The following is a 22,211-nucleotide window of genomic DNA, read 5'->3' as shown; positions in this document are numbered from 1 at the left end:
GGGAGGAAGGGAGGGAGAGAGGAAGGCTACCTTTGGAAAATTTTATATAGACAGTTCTCCTTCTTGGGTAGGTACATGTCACATCTATTCAAATAGTGACTAAACAGCACCCCCTGAAGTGCTAATAGGAAAAAATATTACCTAATATGTAGGTGTGTGTGCAGCGGGGTGGTTGCAGTTTATGGAGCTGTAAAATAAGTTAGGATTAGTAGAGGATTTGGCTGGGGGCGGGGAAATCACAAGTGCAGTCAGTGGTCCTGGTCTTTTAAATCATGTTGTGAAGGTAGAATGCTTTAAAGGATGCCATCCATTGGGAATGTCTTTTCTGGTGGTGGGGGGCGGGGCAGAAATGGCACATGGAGGAATTTCAAATAAAGAACTCTTCTGTAATTGTTTCTTTTAAGCATCATTTTTGGTTTGCAAATTACATGCCATTTTACCAACAACTAAAGAAACATGATCCAACTGTATTCTTCTGCTGTCCCGTGTTTGAGCATTTCCATATGGCTAACATCAGCCTGGAGATTTCTTTAGAAACAATTAAAGATCTTGCCAGATATGCGAGCAGAAGCCACGTGAGCATGTTTTCTGCTTGCTAGTGACATTTTGTCCTTTCCCAACCTTTGAGTCTCTGAGAAATCGCCCGGGCTGCTGGAACAGGATCTCTCAAAGACTGGGAAATGACAGCCTGTGTTTGAGGTATCTCCCTTCCCACAACCCAAATTGGGCCTTAAGGAAACAGAAACACAGAATGTAGTCTGTTTCGTTTCTATGGCACCCAAGTGACAGCAGTAGGAAATGAAAACAGCTGGTGGGGCCTACCACTCAAGGTAAGAGAATTGACGGTAAATTAATAGAGTAAGCATAGCCCAGTAAGGAGACCATATTGGTCGAGGACAATCAGGCACAGGAAAGGTAGTACCCAATTGAAAATGTTACTGGTGTAAAAACTCAGACTTATTTCTCATTCCCACTGTTCCTTGGGGTAGGAGTAAGCCTGATTTGAGGCTACCATTCCAGCTCTGGGTAAAGGAACAGTGGAAATCCCAGTTAGGATTGGGAGATCAAACGCCCCTGCAGCCAGCTTCCATGGGTAGGAGCAAGCACAGGGTGAGGCTGGCCTTGTGGACCTGTACAGACGTGGCTGAGTGAACTCTCAACTGAAGGATGGTTAGGACAGAGGGCATATTGGTGAGAGATAGATGGGACTAAAGGACCAGCCATGGCTCCTCTACATCAGATTGCCTAAGGGTGTGGAGAAGTCATTAACGAGTAGAGATTTGCTATGTCCTACTAAATAAACAAGAAGTTTGGAAAATAGGATTTACCCTCTCACCAAAGTTTTCTTATAAACCCTTCCTGTCCTACATCCCCTACACACATACGAGCGCACACACACACACACACACACACACACACACACACACACACACGCATGCATGCAACCATGCATACCACTCATCTACTTGGCACGAAATCAATTGAGGTGTTATGCATCTCCAAAAGGTCTATGGCTTTGGATAGTAGATGTTTTTTGTGAAGGGCGAGCTGATGGTGATTTCTTTTTATTTTAAATTCTGGGTACATGTTTGTATCTGTGTGAGGATAGGTACACATAAGCACAGTTGCCAGCAGAGGCCAGCCGGAAGAGACCATTGGGTCCAGACAGTGTCTTCTTGCTTTACGCCCTCCAGGGAACAAGGATGGAGATGTTGGGACCTGCTGATTCCCCAGTCCACATCTGTCCCCTCTGTTACTTGAGAATGAAAATCAGCTTCTAATTTAGAACTCTTTGGGTATCACTACTTTCCAATTTTCTCCTCTGTCAGGATATTAGCATCAGGCAAAGATTTATAGAGCAATTTTCCTCTGAGGGAGATCATTTTTTTTCAAGCAGAATGAGCATCTCAGGTCACCACTCGTTATCATAATGGCCCTTCGGATGGGTCACATGCATTTACTGCATCACTTCCTCTGAAGATCAAATCCCAGCGGCTTTCAGGAGCCTCTGCTCTACTGGGGACAAAAGAACTGGAAGCCCAAGAAAACTAGGATAATCTTATTTTTAGGTTAAAAATTTAAGGATCCCAAACGAATTGTTCCTTGGAGAATATGGAAAGAGAGTTTGTCTTACCTTCCTAGGTCTGCTTTAAAGTCATTCCTAAGTGAATCCTGAGACTCAAGTGTCCCAGCAAGGCATTCTTAGAATAGCATAGCAAGCCCCCAACTTCTTTTGTTTGTCTGTTTTGTTTTGTTTTGGTTTGGTTTTGAGGCAGGGTTTCTCCATGTATCCCTGGCTTTCCTGGACTCACTTTGTAGACCAGGCCAGCCTGGAACTCACAGAGATCCACCTGCCTCTGCCTCCTGAGTGCTGGGATTAAAGGTGTGCACCACCATGCCCAGCTTCAAGCCCCAACTTCTAATCCATCTCTCTGTCTCTGTCTCTCTCTGTGTCTCTGTCTCTTTGTCTTTTTCTCTGTGTATGTATGTGTGTGTGTGTGTGTGTGTGTGTGTGTGTGTGTGTTTGTAGTGTGTATGGTACATGTGAGTTCATGTGTGTACAGGTGCATGTGAACATGAGTGTGGTTGCTAGAGGTCCTTGGTTGATTTCCACCATATTTTTCCAGACAGTGACTTCCACCAAACCTAGAGCTTACTAATTAGGCTTGTCTAAGCTGGCCAAAGATCATCCTTTATCTCTAACCCCCTCTAGACTGGAATTAGTGGTATGAGCCACCCTGCACAGCTCTTTGTGTGACGGCTGGAGATCTGAACCCAGGTCCTCATGTTTCCATGGCAATCACTTTTACCAAAAGAGCCATCTCCTCAGTCCTTCCAGTCCAGTCTTATCGGTCAGAATGAGCTTGTTTTTGTTGCTGTAACAAACAGTTCCCCAAACTTTGGTGTGTTAAGGCTTATTTCTAGCTGGAGAGACATGTCACATTTTAGCAAACGTCCTCTCCAGAGAATTCTCACTTGAGGACATAGGTCGATGTTTTCAGCCTGACAACAGAGAAAGGGTGTTAGACTGCTCTAACGTGACCCCCTCCCCCCACCTTCCTCTGGCTGGAGCACATGTCATGGCTACACTTAACTTCCCCAAACACAAATCGACATGGCACTGAGTATCAAGTAAGTGAAGGTGGTGATGTTTACCACATCTGTTATGGCACCCAAGCATTGAATGCCTTCCACCTTTGTTCTGTTTTAGTACACTTGCTGTCAGCTTTTGGAACATGATGTAATTGTATTTCACTTGGTCTCTTCTGCCTTGGCAGCATCCCTAATATCATCTGAAATCTGTGGGTTGGAGCTAAGTGCTTCAACAGGACACATTTTTCCCTACAGCTCTGGCTTTGTCTAAAACAGTGCCCTCAGTGTTGTCAACAAGTAAGTCTGTTTTTCCTCCCGTGTTTTCTGCCTTTCCCAGCCCCCACTTGGGTCTAATTGTGAAAAGCATCTGCATGTTTTAAAGGCTCATTATGTAAATGTATCAGAGTCCATATCCATCAGCAGATAATTAAGAAGGCTATATGCATATTTATGAGATAGCTTAATATTGCTTTAATGAGGAGGTTTACTAGAAATATCAAATCAAGGAGGCAAAAAGAAAAAAAAAAGATGGGAACAAAAAAGTGTACAGGCTTTCATCAGTTCTTGGGAGTTTTGAGCTGTCAGAACATTCAAAGAGCTGTCAGAACTCAGATTTCCCATCAGCCTACCATACATGGTAAGAAGCAGCCAGGAAGACGGGAGATAAACTCGCTCCAGACTTCTTTGAAAGCAAAGCTTTCTTGTTTCAAACCAGACACAATTCAAGGGGCCAGGGTGCCTGATGTTTACGCACCTGGGAAAGCTTTCGCCACGGGATATGGCTACAAGTCTCAAATGTCGGTCTCTGGCCAGTGCCAGAAAGAGGGCAGGACGAGGTTCTTTCCCAAGCAGGAAAAGCCTGCAGGCATGTGCCTTAGGGAGAAGGGTGTTGTCCAGACTCCCAGAGGCCTCTCGTCCTGGTGCCAGGGTGCAGAGAGGTGGGAATAGCATGGATAAGAGCTCGATCTTCCCTCGCCTTGTGGGTCAGGCCTCTTTGTGTAGCACACAGTGTGTCCAATGCCAGCCCTGGCCAGAAACCCCCTGCATTCTCACCAGGAGCCAGCCTCAGGAAGCAGGAACAACACTGCCCCTCGCGTTACCCAGCACTGCGTCCCTTCCGTTTGCCTACGTGTCTGCTCAGCTTCTGGGGCACCGCTGTCTGCATCAGTCTTTGGTCACACTGTGTCACCAAAATACAAAGAAAGCTGGAAAACACAGGCTTGCTAGGCAGTTGAGAGCAAAAAGAAGCGGGATTTGTTCACCTCTGTGCCTGGCATAGTCTCCATATCTGATCAACAAGTGCCCATTTCTCTCTTTGTCCTTACACCATCATGCCAACTGAGGAAACCCAAAGAACCTCTGGCTACTTTATTTTTTTATATGTGTGATTTATTTTATTATTTTTTATAATATATTTATTTTTACTTTATGTGTATTGGTGTTTTGTGTGCACGCATGTCTGTGAGAGTGTCAGTTATTGGAGTTACAGACAGCTGCGGGCTGCCATGTGGGTGCTGGGAATTGAACCCAGGTCCTCTGGAAGAGCAGTCAGTGCTCTTAACCACTGAGCTATCTCTCCAGACAGCCGTCTGGTTACTTTAAATAGCTCAGAGTCAAGGACCTCATGGCATGGCCAGTCCTCACTGCTGGACCTGGACTGGCTTGCTCTGCTCTGGAGACCTGTGAACTGGAAGGACAGATTATCATTTATCAGCCTTCCTGACCCGTATGCACTGCTGAAGAGAAGTGGCTAGCCCAAACTAAAGCTCCCATCCAAACAAGGGAGCCATGGAAGAAGCAGCCCCTGTCCATACCAGTTCCGAACTGCTGGCTTGGGGGAATTCCTTGATTTTGGCCAGGACATGGCCCTGGGACACTGCTTTGCCTGCCAGGCTTCTTTGTGTGTCTGAACTAGACGCAGACAGTGATGCTTCATGGGAAGTGTCAAATCTTCGGGACCGTGGGCTTCTTCCTAGAGCAGACTTTAACAGGTCCAAGGTGGTTTAGTAACGGCAAGAATCCGAATGTTCCATTTCTGTTTAAATCCATGCTTGTGGTTTCTTTGGCTTAAATGATTCTCTAGCATTGAGCTGGTACTGTGTCAGGAGCACCCTCCGGCCTCCTCTCTCTCTTCACTCTCCTCCTCCCCTCCCCCACATATTTCCACAACCCACGTCCCAGAATCAACTGCACAAACGTCTGGAAAATACAATCTCATTTGTGTGCTCAGAAAGGGAAAAGAGACAGGGTTCAAATGCCAATCATAATTTCTTCCTTGTCTGCAGACACCCGTGGCCTGGGAGGTGATTTGTTGTAACCAGCAACCCACTAAAAGGAGATCTTTGGAGTGAGGAAAAGTCTTTCCAAAACAAAAGGCGGGTATTATTTCCAGAAGAAAATAAGATCTGAAATTGACAAACAGAATATTCTAACTAGCAGTTGTCTCCACTAAAAAATGGAATGCCAGATTTTTCATCAGATTGTCATAAACTTCTTTTTTTTTTTTTTTAAAGATTTATTGTGTATAGTGTTCTGCCTGCATGTACACCAGAAGAGGGCACCAGATCTCATTATAGATGGTTGTGAGCCACCATATTATTGCTGGGAATTGAACTCAGGACCTTCGGAAGAACAGCCAGTGCTCTTAACCTCTGAGCCATGTTTTCAGCCCCCCTGTCATAAACTTCTATCAGACAATGTTGGTCAAGTACTTTGCACAATATCATGTAAAAGGAACTACTAGACTACCACAGAATGGACAATAAATATGAGGCAGAGTCCATAAACTCATCTATGTAATAAATTTAACTTCATTTTTTTCCATATTGGAACTTAACATTGTTAAGCCCATTCCTCCTGGTGACAGAAACTGAGTCTATTCTCAGCCAAGGTCTATGAGGCAAATCCAGCTCCAAGTTCAAGGATAGAGACATCTTCTGGCCTTCCTTGTTATTCCCTGTCCATTGAGATAGTCTTGGCTATTATTTGGTCGCTGGTTTGTATGGATCATATCTTGTTCCCACCACTAACCATCTAGAGGCCTGTATCCAGATGACTCCAAAGTACACAGGAAACACCCCACAGATTGCTCAGACCATTCTGGAACCTTGGAATCCTCACTGAGGCAGCCTTGGCCCTTGACTCGTTTCAGATACGCCTTCTGCTCTCACACCTCATTGGCCTAGGGACTCAGAATTCTTCCCATACCCTAATAATGAAGCTCAGGTATGTTCTCTCTTTTGGATCCCCAGTGCTACCTGGGCATTCCTTCCTTTAACATCTACCACACCCTTTCCCCCAAGAGAGGAAGAGAAAGAGAATTCTCACAGCCTCAAAGACTGTGCTTTCCAGTCCTGCAGACACTGGCCAAATGTGGCTATCCAAAGGCAAAAGCAGTGAAGATGTGTTCTCAGATTTGTACTGGCCAGATTTCCAGGGTGCCTTAGCCACGTGGAAAGAGGCTAGCATTCTCAAGAAGGTTTGCATCGTGGAGCCTTTCCATTGCCCAGGGACTTGTATTGGATGGCGCTGGTCTACCGTTGCTTCCTTGGGTGGCCTCTGCTCCTCCTGCCCTCAGAATCTTTTCTGACCTGAGGAAGAAGGCTTGCTCTTACATGGTCTCCTAATCTTGCATACATCCTGCCTTGTGTTTTGTACTGAGATTTAGAAACTCACAATCCAAGAAGTGACCCCTGTGTTTTCCATGTCTTGCTTGGTCGTTAGACACACCCTAAGTGCTGCTTCTTTATCCTAATTAGGGTGACTGATCATGCCAGCTCACCAGGCCAAGAGGGTTTGTGGGACACGGAGGGTACGAAGGAAGTCCCAGGTAACTGCACAGGTTAGTCACCCTGGCTAAGAAGAAGCTCGGCTCACCAACGTCCATGGGGAGAAATAGTCATTTTTAATTTCTTAAAGTGTACCTCACTCCTGTAATCATTATTTTGACAAAAATGACACATTAACCTCCTAAATTAGACTCAAATATTATATTTCTTCTTCTCTGTATTGAACAGTGGTTTTCAATTTTCCTAATGCTCAGACCCATTTCCACATGTGGCGTCCCCAACCATAAAATTATTTCATTGCTGCTTCGTGTCTAATTTTGCTACCGTTATGAATCACCATGTAAATATCTGATATGCAGGGTATCTGACACGTGACTCCCGGAGGGGTTACCACCTTGAGGTTGAGAACCTCTGCTCTAGATGTTTCCCTGAGCCCACTCTCCCGCACCCTGTCTTCCTAGCCCTGCGACTCTCATACTTTCTAGTTGTTTCCACCTGATGTTAGTACTGCAGTGTTTGCCTCATTTTCTCCTCTCACCAGGCAAACTGTTGGAGCATCGGACATTTCACCCTTCTCTTGGGGAAAGAAGATTAGTCCTGGCACCAGCTAATGAGCCCTATGTAGGGCTTTGCCTGGACACACAGCCAGGACTCATTCCACAGAACTCCTGTGAACATTAAACTCAGCCCTTCTATGTGCTGTTAATAGCTGCTTTTTGCCCCACTTCTGACTGACACAGCAGCAGTTCCAAAGAGAAGACTGGCTGGAGAGAAACTGCTGTCACTCCCCTGCTGGCTATTCCTTGTCCCCACTCAGCCCTCTCCCTGAAATCTCCCTGTCCTGGATGATTAAGTGTGTGAACCACCTAAAAATATCTTGGTAGAAGCAGGTTGGAGTGATGACAGAGAGAAAATGAACTGTTCATGAGAAAGACAAATGGTCTACTTCCACCCAGGCAGTCTCTTGTGAGGTTCTTGGCTAATAGCTACCTCACTTGTGAGGTCCTTGGCTAATAGCTACCACTCATGTCTTCTCTTTCCCCCTCCACCCTTCCAGTGTCCTCCTCCTCTTGATAACTTACCCTGTAGAAGCTACTGCCAGTGTAGCCTCCTCCTGGTAGCCACTCAGCATTTATGTTGGTCTCCACTGTCTCAACTGCCAACTTACAGAAGCTGTTTTATGCATTCCCAACCCGACTTGAATCAAACTCTGGGAGTGAAAGCTCTAAATGTACAGGTGAGTCTAGGGCTTGAGTCTGGAGCCTTGTGCATGCTAGGCAAGCACTCTACCGTTGAGCTGCATCTTCAGTCCTCCTTTCACATTTTATTCTGAAACAGAAACTCTCTGATGTACCCAGCCTAGCCTTGGCCTCATCCTGTAGCCCAGAAGAGCCTTGAACTTGTGATCCTTCTGTTTCAGCCTTCTAAGTACCTGGGTCATTGCGTAAGCAGAATGGCACAACCTGTGGCCCTGCCTGTCTTCTGTCATTTAGATGACTTTTCAAGAGTCATCTACATTGTAGTCTCGTGGACCCGTTTCCCATTTCCTTTTCTGTCCAAATAATATCCCATTGTATGTACATGCCAACTTTTATTTTCCCAGTCATTAGTTGCTATACATTTGGGATGTGCCTGCTGTCGGCTATCATGAATAATGCTGCTATGAATATTCATGTACAAATTTTGTGTGCACATATGCTCGGCTATATGCCCGGGAGTATAATTGCTGGCTCCTTCAGCAATTCTAAGTTTCTGAGGAACCACTAGATGTTTCCACAGTGGCCTCACCATTTTACATTCTCAGCAGCAGTGTAGAGGGCTCTGTTTTCTCATCCACCAGTTACTGCCTGCCTCTTATTAAAACCCTCCGAGCAGCTGCGTAGGGTTATCTTATTTGTGCTTTGATTTGCAAGTCTTTGATGGCCAGTGAGGGGCTTTCTTACGCCTTCTTGGAGTTTGGAATTCTTTGGTCTAATGTCAATGAAACAGTGATGGAGGTTCCTGCCTTGTGGTCCCTGTTAGATGGTCAGCTCCCAGGAGTCCTGGTACAAACTATCTCCTCTTAGAAATCTCCCAGTGCCAGTGCTATTTATGTCACTCATCATAAATCAAAGAATGTGTTGCCAAAACCTCCTAGCTCTTTCTAACCTGGATGGAAAAACAACAACGGGAGCCAGCAACATGACTGACAGGCCCTTTGGCATCATGAAACATAGAAATCAGCTAAACCTAGGTACGGAAGTCAAGCCAAAGCTACCATTCAAAACCAGACTTACTGCTCTTGACATTAGAGGGTCGTTGAGGAGGAGCTAGCAACTAGGGAACTATTATTAGGTATTCACAAGTCACAAACATTCCTTGAGCCATCCCAGCTTCTCTGAGGTAGGGATGATTACTTTTTACCATTTTGCAGATAAAGGAACTGAAGCAAAGAAGAGGTTAATAATCATCTAGAACTACCCAATACCAAGAAGTACAGTCCACAGGCAACTGAGGTTGCCCAGTACTAGGCTGGACTGCCTCCTGTAATGAAAAAAGTAAAAACCCTACCCTTTCTCAAGAAAACAAAAACAACAAAAAGATTCAATTATTTTTATTTTATGTGTCTGAGAGTTTTGCCTATATGCTTATCTGTGTGTGTTTCTGGTGCCCATGGATGCCAGAAGAGGGCCTCAGATCCCCTGGAACAGGAGTTACAGGAGATTGTGAGCCACCATGTGGGTGCTGGGAACCAAACGTAGGTCCTCTGCAAGAGCAAGAGCAGCAATAGCCATTGAGCCATCTCTCCAGCTCTGAGGTTGGGTTAAAAAAAAAAGACACAAATCCTGAGCCTCCATACCCATCAAGAAATATTGTTGGTAAAAATGGAAACAGACTCACGGTGCTACAGGCATGGCTCAACGCATGCTCCCCAGGCCTTGTGGAGATTTACTGATGGTGAGGTAGGAAGGAGAAAAAAAGGCTATGATGCCTCTGAACCAAGCTACTTCTCATTTGAGGTTTAAGGTTAAGATCAGTTTGGGATTAAGGCTGGTGAAGAAAAATCCTTCAGTGTAACTCGCCAAACGTAATCCTGCACACCCTCCGATTCTGTATGAGCTATGCACAAAGTGATGCATCTCCCTGAGAAGGGCAGATGGCTTAGTGAGCTGATGTGGGCTGGATGTCTTGGCTGGATAGCTCTTGTGGTACCCTGAACAACCGGGCATGGTATCCCTGAGCCATCACCCTGAATTCCAGAGAGTCAGCAACTGCCTTTTAATCACTAAGCTGATGCGGGTGAATAGAGGAATCTTGGCAATCAAGGAACAACTTGCCATAAATCTAAAAATGGCTTGCCAAAAACTCCTTGCTCTTTCTTTTTCAAATGAAGAAGCAACCGCAGGAGCCAGCAACAAATGACTGAGAGGACCTTTGTCTGGCACCATGAGATATAGAAGCCAACGAAACCCAGACACAATTCAAGCCAAAGCCACCATTCAAAAACAGACTCATTCATCTTGACATCAGTGTCTAATTCAGAGAGCCAGGATCCTTTGGAGGCTCAAAATAGAAGAGAAGAGAACGAGGAGACGGGAGTGCTGCAGCGTGGGAGCACAGCCAGCCTGGTCACACTGTGCCCGGGGCATCCCCAGTGCACACTGCGTCATAGGCAGGTGACAGAGCCACCCGAGACACTGGCTTTGGAAACTGGCCTGTTAAGGTCCCCGCTGCCACTGCACAGTGTCTGCCTCGAAGTACAAGGTAAGTGTGAGAGCTGTTAGTCAGGGAATGGAGCTACCAGGAGACACGGTGACACAAGTCACCACACATTGATTGTGTCCCTTCAGTGCCCAAGCCCCATAACACACAACTGCAAACGATGTGGCATGGTAGTCATTTGACCTGGGACTGCGGTCACAGACGGAAGAGCGGCCTTGAGAAAGAACAGGAGACAGCCAGCCATACACGGGCAAAAGGAAGAAAACACATCACAGGTAACCCATGAGCATGGCACAAGTCTAATCACACTGGTAATTATTATTGGTGCCAAGTGTACCGCTGAAGCCTCTAAGCTTCTAAGCGGGTGCTAGGCCTCTCCCTTCTACCATCTCACTTTCATTCTTAAGTAGCACAGCAATCCCTGGAGATGGTAAATCTTCCTGGGGGCATCTTGAAGGGCTCTGAAGTACAGAGGAGTGACACATCATCGAAAGTTCTACGGCTCCCACCCGGTGGTGAAGCTGGGGCTGGAGCTCTGCAGTCTGAACCCGAAGCCCAAGGCTTTCCTCCCAGGGGGACGAGCACTATGTAAAGATGACGTGTGGAGGGATTTGGATCACCTGTGTGTCTCTGAAGTCACAGTGGGTCTTTGAAATCCTAAGTGTATACACTGGGCATGCTCCCGCCCATCTATGCATTAACACACCTACAGACATGTTTTCAAGGAAGAGTTGTTAATCTCTATTCCTGTCTTCCTTCTTACACTTAATATTCCCAGATGCTTCCAGGAATGAATTATAGCAGATTGCTTCTAAAATTGGCTACAAGAATGCCTTTCATTTCTCTTGTCTTTGTGGGGGTAAGTGTGTGCGGTGTGTGTGTGTGTGTGTGTGTATGTGTGTGTGTGTGGTGTGTGTGTGTGTGTGTATGTGTGTGTGTGTGGTGTGTGTGTGTGTATGTGTGTGTGTGGTGTGTGTGTGTGTGTGTGTGTGTGTGTCTGTGTGTCTGTGTGTCTGTGTGTATGGCAGGGGTAATCCTCGGGCACTATGCACCTTTTTTCTTTAACAGGCTCTCTCACTGGTCTGGAACTTGCCAAGTGGCTGACACCTCAGGAATCCACCTGTCTCTGCCCCTCATAGGCTGTGGGGATGACCAAATGAGCTATCTCCTCAGCCACCTCTTATCTTTTACAGTGAGACTTTCTCAATTCTCTCTCTAAGAAGTGGGTTCTATGGATCCTCACTTTGACTTTGGCCTGTTTGTGACTTACTTTGACTAATAGCATGCGGTAAAAGATTGGTTGGTAGATTTTTCATAGGCAGATCAGTCGATAGGCAGATAGGCAGATAGATAGATAGATGACATAACAGATAGACAGATAGAAGACAGAAAGAAAGATAAATAGACAGATAGAGATAGGTAGATCCGCAGGCAGTTATACAGAAGGATTTTCTCACGTGGTTATGGAGCCTGGAAAGCCTAAAATCTGATGGTGGCTAACTGACTGGAGAGTAAGTAAGAGCCAATGTTTGATTCAGTTCCAAAGACCATCTACTAAGAATTCTTTCTTGTTCAAGGGAAACTGATCTTTTATTTTATTCAATTTTTTAGCTGATTGGGCAAAGCTTACCACCTTCCATAATGGAAGGCAACTGACTCTATTCAGTGTTTACCAGTTTAAACGTTACTTCCATATGAAAACCCCTCACAGTAACTTGTGGCCAAATAGCTAGGCTCCATGCTCCAGTCAAGTTGACATATAAAAGTACCCATCACACTGAACCCCAACCACCAACATACTGCACTGGGGTGATACCTGATGACCTCACAGGGAACACAAGAACCACCCAGCTGAGCTATGCCCAAATGGCTGGCTTCCAGAATCATGAAAAGTAACAAATTCTTAGTTTCCAGCCATAAGGTTTCAGGCTGTTCAGTGTACAGTAATATAAGACTGACAACTGCTGATGGAACTTACAATTACAACTTGATGTGCTGGGGCGGGTTGGTGTGGGGCACTCCTGTTTTCTGAGAACAAGGGGAGGGGAGATAGGGGGAAGAGACTGGGATGGAGGGACCAGAAGGAGAAGAGGGAGGGGACTACGATCGCAATGTAAAGTGAATATATAAATTAAAATAAATTAAAAAAATAAATATATAGAATAAAATTTTAAAAATGTAAATAAAAAGCCATGTGTGGTGGTACACACCTTTAATCCCAGCACTCGGGAGACATAGGAAGGTGGCTCTCTGAGTTTGAGGTCTAAAAAGCAAGTTCCAGGACAGCCAGGGCTACACAGAGAAACCCTGTCTCATAAAACCAAAAGAGAGAGAGGGAGAAACATTTAGTTGTTGCATAGTCCTTGAGTGCCACTACTGAAAACACAGGACAAAATTCCTATGGCACAAACTGCCAAGATAAGTGTATGTATAATATGTACACATATGTATGTAAGGTTGGGTTGGAGCTCGCTCTCTGGAGTTTGCTCCATCCATCCCATACATGAATGTGTATGCATGCATATGTGTATGTACGTAGGTGTGTGTATGTATAAAATATAAGATACCGGTAAGAGAAGCTAAATTTAAAAGGATAAAGGAAGAAGCTTGTTGAAACCTCCCTGCTAGAATCTGTCTTACTTCATCATCAAGAGTAAATGGGGTGTGTGTGTGTGTGTGTGTGATCTTTTTCTCTCTTTCTTTTGCTTTTTTCATAGACACTCAACACAATCAGTGGAAGACCTACTGGGAGCCAACAGCCCTGGTCCCCACTTACTTGGTAGTTGTAAGTTCCTGCCAGGAAGCTAGCAGCACTGGCCCGCCACCAGCAATTTAATTTTGCCCCCTCAGTCGGCCACTATCAGTGGCGACCACCACTGATAAGTTGGTAGCTACTATTTTTGGTCCTGGAAAATTACCCTTCAGAAAAAGTCTGCCGGGTCACCAGCCAGGCAGCCAGCTGAGGGATCTACACCCTGCTGTTTCTCCAGTTGAAAGTCAAAGCTGGTCTTCGGCAGATTTCTCCATCTGTGAAGCGGGCAGGAGTGTGCATTCTCTCAGCTGCACCCACTCCGGTGACAATGAGGAGAAGAACAGAGGAGCAAAAGTGCTAGGATGGTGGAAAAGTCCTACAAGCTGCTGCGCAATCAAGGTTCCCATAGGCCTCAAACGCAAAATCGCTTTAGCAGGCAATTCTGAAAAAGAGACATCTGGCCTGGGAAACCTAAAGGAAGCCTCGACTTTTCTGACCAAAGCAATTTCGTCTAACAGCTGGTCCCGGGAGTCTCCTCTCGCCGTTCTGGTTCACCCACCAACTCAAGTCCACTTAGAAACACATCAGCTTTGCTTGTTCACTCAACATCTGCAATGTCTATTTTTACTTTGGCCAGAATAGAAAAGGAAGCCTTTCAAATACCCTTCTAAATCCTAGCTTACCCCCCTCACCAGACATTCCAGCAAAAAAGTACAGAACGTCTTACTAATTGCGGTTACAACACAATATGCTCTGGAACAGAATTGTGGAGGAATTTTAGACACAACCTCATTAGGCTACACCTGGGTGATGAGCCAGCAAACCCAGAACAAAATCCAGCCATACCTTGTCTTCGTTTAGAAACTTCTAGCAACAGACCAAAGCCCTGAGTGAACACTGCGGCAACCAATATTGATTGTCAGGTAGACGCGATCTAGACTCTGCCATGAGTCAGGGCCCCTGGACACACCCACGAAGGATTTTCTTGATTAGGTTATTTATAGCAGGAACCCTCACTCTAAATGTATGTGTGTGGCGGGGGTGGGGGTGGGAGTTGGGTGGTGCCTTCCACCAGCGGCCCGGAAATAAGGAAGTATGAGAGAACAGATGTGCTTTTGGCCTGCTTGATTTTGCGTCTCTCTGCTGGGTTCGTGTACCCTGTTTAAGAGTTCATCTACTCAGTTGGCCCCTGCTGTTACCATCTTCACTGTCTACTGTACCCTGGGCCTCCATAGAACTGTGGAATGAGGTCACGGCTTTTCCTCTCCTGCTCAGGAGCCCTTCCTCAGCGAGCTCCCCCAGAAGCACATCCTCCGTGCTTGGGAATCAGAGCAGCCATCCAAGTGTGGCTCTCTCTGCCTCCCCAGCCAAGTGTTCCCTGTCACTAAGTCGGGTGTCCCTAACACATGAACCCAAATAGCTGCCTGGTGTTCTGGTCTGCCAGGGGAGAATAGAGAAGCACGGAGAGCTGGAAGATAGCCCAGTGGATAAAATGCTTGTCACACCATCGTGAGTGAGACCAAAGATGGAGCCCCAGACCCCGTAAAGAAGTTAAGCCCACAGCTAGCCACCTGTAATCCATTCCTGGGGAGGCTGAGACAGGAGATCCTGGACAAGCCAGGTGGTCACACTAACCAATCACTGAGCACTGTATTTGAATGAGATCAAAATAAAGTGAAGAGCATTGGAGGAAGACACCCTAAATCAACTTTGGGCTTCCACACACATGCACACATACGTGCTTGTGCATCTGCCCCCATTTCACACAAAGACACATACACGCACACACATGCACACATACAGAGAAAGACAGAGAGAGAGAAACAGCAGCTTAGAAGTGTATCTCTGGTACTATCTCCAGGCAAATATCAGACTTTCTCCTGTCAGAGGTTCAACCTGTCTCTTATCTCAGGAGCAGGCTAGCACCTCGCCCTCTGGCTGTCTGCATGAGGTCTCAGCTGTACTCTAGAAGGGCAGAAGTCATTCTGTTCCTGGGTTCACTTCCCAAGGATAGCCCTTGGGGCTCCAGGCATGTTGCTCATTCTTCTGCAGGGTCACAGAGCAGCCTGCGTTCCTCATAGATAACGACCCTGGGTAATTCACATCAGGACTCATCTGTGCACCTAAAGAGCTGGGCTAACTGGCCATATCTGTGACTTGTAGAAGACAGGTGAAGCAGAAGTGTGAGGGTCAGAGTGCACTCAAAACACCTTCAAGCTGGGGGAACTCTGAATAGGTGTGAGAGAAAGAGGAAATAGGGTGGGTAGGATGAACACTGAGACTTCACCTCTGGCCATGGCCAATTTTGAGAGCTGAGAAAGTTCAGAAAGCAAGGCGTTGTCTATCTTCCAAGAAAGGCCACAGGAAGAAGCCTTAGACCCCTTGGCTAAGTGGTGGATTCCTGTCAGTTCAGGGGAGGTGGGGTGGGGACAGACAGGAGATGGGCTAAGGCCAGTGAACAGAGAGACAGCAGAGGACAGAATGACATACGGAGAACCGGAAATGCTGCTGCGTGCAAGTAGAACACCCAGCTTTTCATCCCTGGGTCTCGTCTCCGGCTTGGGCTTCTCTTTCCCTCCCCAGGCATCCTCCACTCCCACCCTTCTAAATACCAGACCATGGGGCTAGCTAGTTAGCTAGCTACTTACCCTCTCACCATGAGTTTGCAAGCTGCATACTCAACTCTCCCCTCCAGCAACACTCACACCTGAGCCTTTTCTCTCTGAGAAAGAAAAGCACAGAATACCCCAATGACTGATCAGAACATTATTAAACACTCTTAAAAATACAGCAGGGCAGTGGGAACACACCAGAACTGTTCTGGAAGGATCTCAGACAAACCTAAAACTCACCCCAGGAATGGAAGATCTTGCCTCTTACTTAGGATCCCTGCGCATCGCTAAACAGCTGCACAGAAGTCTCTGCTTCCTTCCAGAGAAAAAGGGAGAGGGAAAGAGCGTAAATGTATCACTAAGAGGCTTCCCATTGCATGTAACAAGTGAAATTGGATGGACACAACATTGTGGAGGCTGAGGCACATAGACTGTTATTTTGAGTCCAGCCTGGTCTATATTGTGAATTGCAAGGCAGCTTTGGCCACAGAATTCAATTGTGTCTCAAATGAAACCAATAACAATGTCAAAAGCCACTGTGGATTTAGTTCTGTGTCTTATACTTTATTCCATTAGTCTATATGACAGCTTTTCATCTGGTAGGTTAATGTTTTGATTATTGACTATATTAATAGTGTATCATTCTTATGAGATTAGCTATGTTTGAGTCTTATTCATCAGCCTTTTCACTGATTTTGGTTGTTGATCTATCTGACTGTAAAATAAATGCAGACACAAGAATTAAAAAAAAAAAAAGAAATTGGATGGAAACTATAGGAGGTTTTTTGTTTTGATTTTTTTTTTCTCTCTCTCTCTCATGTAACAGTGGTCAGCAGAGTTGAGTCAGCGGTTCAACTGCCAGGGCTTCTCTCGGGATGGCTGCCAAAGTTTCATATATCCTGCCTTGACAAAAAAATAACAAGGTGTGGGCTGGAGAGATGGCTCAGAGGTTAGGAGCACTGACTGCTCCTGCAGAAGTCCTGAGTTCAATTCCCAGCCACCACATGGTGGCTCACAACCATCTATAGTGAGATCTGGTGCCCTCTTCTGGCATACAGGTGTACATGCAGGCAGAACATTGTATATGTAATAAATAAATGTTTAAAAAAAATAATAACAAGGTGCTAGAAAGAAGGAGATGTGGATTTTCCTAGTATGTACTGGTTTACCTAGATTAGATCTTGCCCAGATGCCCTATAGCAGAGTTCTCTTCAAGAATAAATCACCAGTGTTGCCAAGACAGTGAGAACCTGACTTTCCCGTCCCTGTGATGGGAATAAACCCTGTTGGCTAGGAGAAGGGGTGAGAAGGCGGCTGCATCATGGGTAATGTCTGCAGTGCCTGCCACAAACAGCCTTCCCTAGACCTTGCTCTGAGTCATGCTAGTCCTGCCTAGAATGTGATATAAGAGTGGCTCCCAATGACAGGCAGAGAGAGATCTAGACAGTCCCTCGGGTACTTTCCCACAGGACTGTTTCCTAAGTGATCCTAGATCCTGCCAAGTGGATAATCTATACTAAACCATCACAACACGTTAGCTTATTTGGAGACAGAATAGTTATATAGGTAAATAAAAGTGGGCTTGCTGGGGTGTGCTCTTTAATTCAGCGTGGGCCTTATAAACAGAAGTTTGGACAGATAGGCCCCTAGCTGAAAGACAGTATGAAAGCACAGGAAGACAAGCATGTACACATACCCAAGAGAGAGGTTTCAGAGAGTCCCTCCTCACAGTCCTTAAGGAAATCAACCAACCAATGTCTTTTGGGTTTTGTTATTTGTTTGTTTATTTTTGATACAGGATCTCACTAAGTAATCCAACTTACATGGGTTTTGTGATCTCCCTGTTTCTGCCTCCCAAATACGGAGGGCATAGTCCTGTAGCACCATGCCCAGTTTCTATAAACATCTTGATCTTATATTTCATGTTTGTAGAACAGTTTTCTGAAGCCGCAGAATCTACATTCTTCATTACAGCTGTTCTGGCAACCTAACACATGGAATACAGGCAATCAGTAAATAAACAGACTTGAAAGTAACTTTTAAAGGGGGGGGTGGTAGCAAGTACTCTGGAGAACAAGATGGCAGACTGAGCGGAGACGAGCAGGCTAGGGAACAAAGAAGAATTAACAGACCTGGAAAGAGCAAGGGAGCAGGGCGAAGAACAGTGAGGAAAGGGGTAATCTGCAGGGCAGCCTAGAGTGTCCCAGAGGTAGGAACACACATGCTGTGTTCAAGGACAAAGGGACCAGTGAGGTTGCAGCAAAGAAAACCAGGTCCAGAGGGACAGGGCAGGATGGAGAGAGAAAGGACCAGAGGACACAAACTCATGTCATATATAACTTTGGATTTTCCTCAGAATGAGAAGAGACTTCTACAAGGTTTTGAACAGGGACTCGACATAATGTGAGGTAGTACTTTAACAGCCCTTATCTGGTTTATAAGGAGAGAAAGAGGGCTGTGGAAGAGGCAAGGATGGTCATGGCCAAGGGACAAAGAAAAGAGAACCATCGCGGTGGCTGAGGTCAGACTGGAAAGGGGCAAGTAGATACTGACATCAGTATAAGTTCTGGGGAAACGGTGTTTCTTTTGCTTAGTGCGGGATGATAATCTTCTAGACACGCAGGTGGGTGGTCAAATGGCAGGCAGTTGGATACAGGAGTCTGCATAGGAGAGAGGCATGTGACCAAACACAGGCTTGCAGAATCCCTGGCTCCCAGACTTATTGCTTCTCTGACCTTGCCACGACTCATAGCAATCTCCTCCTTAGACAGAGCTTAAAGCCCTCTGCTGCCTGCAGTTACAGCTTTCCGTGACTTCCTGGAGATGAGATTCTAGGCGGTCCTCGCTCTCTCCTAACTGGCTGGCTGCCTATGGGCAGCCTGGTGAACTCCCCTGCCCACAGCCCATTTTTCCCTCTGCTGAAGAGCCAGAGTCTGCCCTGACACCCTGTTGGTCCTCCTCACAAAGGTCCAGGCTGTGGGTGCGGGCAGGGGGTTCAGGCCAAGGAGGCCAGACACCAGGAGCGAGAACAAACTGAGGGCAAGAGGCTGCAGACTGTTTCCTCGCCCCCCCCCCCCCCCCCAAAGAGACAGCAGGTTATATGGCTTTGGGCGACCAATCAGGTTCCTCCACACCATATCTGAGCCTGCCATTGGTTGTTCGACTCAGCGTGGATTCTTCAACCTCACATCACATACTTTCCTCCCAGCTACTTCCATAGTCACGTCTGCCTCAGGCCGTGAGCCCTACAGGCCCTTGCCAGGAATGCTTTCAACACCCTGCAAGCCTCATCCAGCAAATATTAAGAGAATACTTCCTGCAGCACTCTATAGTAGGCTCTGAAAAAAAAAAAAAAAGACCCGAGGCTTGGAAAAACATGGCGAAAGACAGACATACAAAAAGCAAATAGATAAATGTGCAATCAAAACTAATGAGGTGTCGGACGCCAAGGCCTGTCTCTGTCACTTCCAGCACAGTGTTGAAGGTCTCATTGGCTCTCCAACAGGATTCAGCCCATCTGTGTGCCTCTGCCTTTTGGATGCCATCTTGTTTCCTCATGCCCTGAGATGCTGGAGGTGAGAAGACTGTGAGCTCAGGAAGCTCTGTAACCCTTCTGTCCTGAGCTTTTGCCGGGAGCTGGGGTGTCTGTCTGTAACGCGCCTGATGATAGCATCCAGCAGGCTGAGCCAGTAAGTCTAAGACGCCATTTTCCTTCCCGGAGCATTCCCCAAAGCAGGGCCACAGGAAACCACTTCAGACTGGCTTTGGCTGGTCTCCAGTTAGAATCCTCAGCCCTTCCATGAGTCTTTTTTTTTTTTCCTTCACTGTGAAAAATACTTAAGAAAAAGTCAACAATAAGGCTCAGTGGATAAAGGCCACCAATCCCGAGAACATGAGTTCGATCCCAAATTCTCATAGATTTACATGTTGGAAGGAGAAAACCAACTGCATGGGTGCATGGGCACATACACACACACTAAATAAACAAATGTAAAATTAGTACAACTGAAAGGCAGAAGGATCTGTTTGGGCTCATGGTTTCAGTCCCTGGCTAGCCAGCATCATTGCAGTAGGCCTAAGTTGAGTCAGACCATTGTCATAACCCAACCAAGTGAGAGAGGAGACTACTCACCTCTTGGGAAGCAAAGACAGGCAGAAGAAGAAGGGTTGAGAGACAAAGGACCCTTCAAAGGCACGTTCCCAACTGTCTACTTCCTCCAATCAGAACCCACCTCCCACAGTTTCTCCAGCTCCCGACAGTTCATTCAGCTACTTGTGGGCCCATCTATGGATTAACCGTCTGATGAAGTTAGAGTCTGCATGATCCAATCACCTCTCAACAGAGCCACTATCTAGGGACCAATGCTTCAACATACGAGCTTTGGGGGACAGTTCCTAGCCAAGCCACAGGATCCCTTTCTAGTCCTACTTTGCTGTTCCCATCTATAGGTGAGGGTGTTCCCACACTCCATTCATGCGGGGGGGCGGGGGGGAGAAACGGATAGTTCTGGTGTCTGCAGAAAATAGTTTCCAGCTTTGTAGCCCAAAGTTTCAAATTGGAGTGATCATGACACTGACAAGCTGAGAATCTTGTCTGCCTCCTTGGCTACAAAATGGGAGGGGACAAGTAAAGAAATAAAAATCACCTTTGAGAGCGCTGTTCTCTTATCCTGTTATTTCTTTAAATGTGCCCCACGTACTCACAGCATCATTCTAGGGGCTGCGGTCCTGGGTGGAACGAAGAGAAGAAGCTGAGATGAACATCGGCATTGTCTTTGCTTCCTCAGGAAGGATGCAGCCTTATGTTTCTGTTGTAATAATGCCTGCCCACCATGATAGACCATGTCCTCTCAAATTCTAAATCAGTGGTTCTCAACCTTCCTAATGCTGCAACCCTTTAATGTAGATCCTCATGTTGTACTGACCCCCAACCATAAAATTATTCTCTTGGCTACTTCATAACTGTAAGTTCACTACTGTTATAAGTCTTAATGTAAATATCTGGTATGCAGGATATCTGATACGCAATTCCCAAAGGGGTCTTGACCCACACTTTGAGAACTAGTGCTCCTCCGTAATGTGTTGTTTGGGGGTATTTAGTCATAGCAATGAGGAAAATAATAATCCTTCTGAGGCATGGGTGCTTAGAACTTCAGAAACTGAGTTTTGAAAACACAACTCAACCTTTAAATCACCTTACAATAAGAACTTCTTCCTCTGTTGTAGAGGAAACACTCATTAATCTTTATTGAGGGAATCAATATGCAAATATCCATCAGTTTATTACCAACTGCATTATCTCTAGCAACTGAAAATCTTTAGCAGCCACCTTTGCACATCCACAGGTTACTGAGAGCTGGTGTTCATAATGATGTGCTGGAAATGCATAAAGCTTCCAATGACCGCTTGAGTAACTGCACAAGATTATATGAAGCTTGGTGTAATTTTAATGCTGGGTCTATTTTGTTGTGTCTTACTAATATAAAAGTCGGTCATCGATAAATGGGATTTATGTTAATCACCAAATATTTGTAATACTTGTTTCTACTCTAGTTCAATAGAATGTGGGGCTTAAGTAGTGTGCCTAAAATAGGATTTCAGCAGAGTAAGAATAAAAACAGGCAAAACTGAACGAAGCAAGGCAAAGCACATGTGCTAACTGTGGGAGTCATTGCAACTGCCTACTGTAGCATGAAATTGTATTTAAAATTATGTGTAACCCCACAGTGATGAATCTAATGCCTCAGAGGCTGGCTTACACCAGTGTAGAACACAAAAGTGAGGGCCAAGATTTCCACATGGGGCATCTAGAGAGCACGGTGGTCCACCATGCCAGGCAGTGCCTTCTCTGTGAGTTCTGATGTAGTCAGGGTGCTTTTCACAGCCAACGTCAGAAAAGCCTGTTAGCACCATGGAAACATGATTTAATAGAGGCTGGGGTTGAGGTGTGTGGTCCAAATGCCAAGCTCTCCACCTGAGAAGAACATGGAATGTCTGGTAGGTACTCATCTCCTCGGGCTCCTTGCATTTTCTTTGTAGATCTCATTTCTGTTCCTCTGAGCCCCTTGCCATTATAGGCTCCAATGATTAAAAGGAGGTGGATATCTGGACTTGAATCCAGGCTTCACCTCCTGTAGACAGTGTGATAAAGGACAATTTCTTATGCATAAAATGTGGGTGATTTTATTTCCTATTTTGTGAGTGTGCGGTAAAAATCAAACAAGTAAAATGTAGGTGAAGCTGTCAATGCACTGCCTGATGCAT

This window comes from Psammomys obesus, unplaced genomic scaffold, assembly GCF_907164565.1.
Source record: "Psammomys obesus unplaced genomic scaffold, mPsaObe1.curated_primary_1811, whole genome shotgun sequence".
In the NCBI taxonomy this organism is placed as follows: Eukaryota; Metazoa; Chordata; class Mammalia; order Rodentia; family Muridae; genus Psammomys; species Psammomys obesus.
Note: the sequence above shows the minus strand (reverse complement) of the source record.